The sequence below is a fragment of the Phaseolus vulgaris genome, chromosome 1 (genome assembly GCF_051622355.1).
Source record: "Phaseolus vulgaris cultivar YP4 chromosome 1, ASM5162235v1, whole genome shotgun sequence".
NCBI classification, from domain to species: Eukaryota; Viridiplantae; Streptophyta; class Magnoliopsida; order Fabales; family Fabaceae; genus Phaseolus; species Phaseolus vulgaris.
Genome location: NC_143498.1, coordinates 10,661,515 through 10,664,017, shown reverse-complemented (window position 1 = coordinate 10,664,017; position 2,503 = coordinate 10,661,515). Strand labels below are relative to the sequence as shown.

Genomic DNA, 2,503 nt, shown 5'->3' with positions numbered 1-2,503 from the left:
GGCCAGAAAAAATCGAAAATCAAAGACAAAAGAGAATCAAGAAGATAATAGAGAGTATTCTTCAACATCTTCTTTTTCCATTGATATTTTTCAGGAGAATAACAACATGGCGGGGGAGGAAACACCACCTCCTAGGAGAACTCTTGGAGATTACGCCATACATCAAGGGCCTAGACACTTTTCTAGCATTGCAGTGCCTGCAACTAACAGGGCCTTGGAGATGAAGCCTGCATTCCTTACCCTCATTAGTACCAATCAATTCACGGCGATGGATCATGAGGATCCTCATACACACTTGGCTACTTTTTATGAATTGGTGGGAACTATGGGTTTCCAATCAGGTGATCTTGAGAGTATATACATGCGTTTATTTCCTTTTTCTTTGGCAGGGAAAGCAAAGGAGTGGCTTATATCTCATCCTAATCAGAGTTTAACCAAATGGAAGGATGTGGAGGAAAAATTTTTGCAAAGATTTTTCCCAATCTCTCGCTACATCAATGCTAAGTCTGAAATATCTATGTTCAGACAAGGGGTAGAAGAGTCTTTCTGTGAGGCATGGGAGAGATTCAAGAGGATGTTGAGAAAATGCCCAAACCATGGGTTTGAAGATATTGCTCAACTGAGCATATTTATTAATGGTCTCAGATCAAATACAAAGATGCTCCTAGATGCCGCGGCTGGTGGCACAATGATGGCTGTTGATGCAGATCAAGCAACGAGGATTATAGAAGCTTTGGCCACAACTGACTATCAAGCTCAACATGATAGACAAAATCATCAAAAAAGAGGAGTATTGGAGTTAAACACTGCAGATGCATTGCTAGCTCAAAACAAAATTCTGACACAGCAACTTGAGCAACTGACCGCACATATGACCCAATTACCCCAAAAGTTGCATGTTGTTCAATCACTCCAAAGTCAGAATGTACCTCTCAGGTGTGATTTTTGTGGAGGTGATCATCCTAATGGTCACTGTTCTTATCAGAACAACGCATCCGAAGTTGAGGTGAATTATATGGGCAATCAAGGAAGGCAAGGCGATTTTTCTAACAATTATCCTCAAGGTTGGAAAAATAATCAAAATCAGAATTTTGGATGGAAGCAAGACTATAATTCATCCAACAAGCAAGGGCCTTTCCAACAGCAGCATCAATCGAATTCTCCATCTATTCCTGACAGGATGAATAAAGTGGAAGATGTTTTGTCAAAGATTGTGAGTACACAGGAAAATAGTATGGCTACGATTAGGAGCATGGAAACTCAGATAGGACAGCTAGCTAAACAAATGTCACAACTCACACAAACTGTAGAAGGGAAAATTGGCCAATTCTCAGCTAACACTACCACCAACCCCAAGGAGCAGTGCAATAACATCACTACTGAAGGTGATGAGAAAACTAGAGAAGAAAATGGTGAGATGGTGAAGGTTGAAAAAGAAAAGGAGAAAAATAAGGAAGAGGGAGAAAATTGTGAAATTGTAGAAATCGCAAAAGAAATATCCCAGAGGAACATAAAAAAAGAAAAGGAAGGATTATTTTCTGACAATTTGCTTCCAAAAAATTATTTTGCAGGATGGCCAGAGAAAAAGACATATTTTGATGAAGTTAGAAGGAAGATATGTTGTTTTAAAAATAAATATGGAGAGAAGGAAGCAGGGAGCAGTTTCTCAAAAACTTTGCCAAATAAATTCAGGGATCCAGGGAGTTTTACTATTTCTGTGTCAATTGGTAATTTATTTGTGTATAATGCTTTATTGGACTTAGGGTCAAGTGTAAATTTGATGCCTTTATCCATGTTAAGACAGATAGGTAACTTGGAGGTTAAACCCACCAAGATGCAGTTACAATTGCCTGACAGAACAGTGAAGTATCCCTATGGTGTGGTTGAAGATGTCCTTATGCAAATAGACAAATTCATATTTCCGGTGGATTTTGTTATCCTGGACATGAAAGAAGATGAGGATGTCCCTTTGATTCTCGGCAGACCTTTAATGAAAACTGCTAAAGTCATAGTTGATATTGACAAGGGAGAAATTCTTGTAAGGTCTCATGATGAAGAGGTAAAATTTAATCTTTTTAATGATGTAACCAAGTGTACTGTAGATGAGACTGGGAAACGAGAGGAAATTCCAAGAAATAGTGAAAAGATGAAGAGTTCAAAGTCAAAGGAGAAAGTTATACGTCATGAAAAGTTAGAGGCAAAAGGAGACAATCAAGGAAAGCTAGTGGAAGGAGAGGAGTATCGTCCAGGACAACCTATCATGCTCAACGCAGGTAGGGGTAGAGGAAGGAAGAAAACAAGAAAATTATGGGTCATCAAGGAATTGAAGAAAGACGGAAAAATTGAAGTTGAAGAGCCATATTCAAGACGGATAAAAGTGATAACAAAAGCACGAGTGGAACAAGATAAATATCCTCCTTGAAATAAACAGGCATCAAGCTAGATGACGTTAAATGAGTGCTTACTGGGAGGCAACCCAGTCCACATTTTAGTTTTATGTTGT

The 2,503-nt window shown here is 38.8% G+C and overlaps 1 pseudogene; it reads right to left on the bottom strand.

The window, feature by feature from the left end:
- Positions 1 to 497: 497 nt before the first annotated feature.
- Positions 498 to 603, bottom strand: LOC137816783 (small nucleolar RNA R71; annotated as a pseudogene).
- Positions 604 to 2,503: the final 1,900 nt, after the last annotated feature.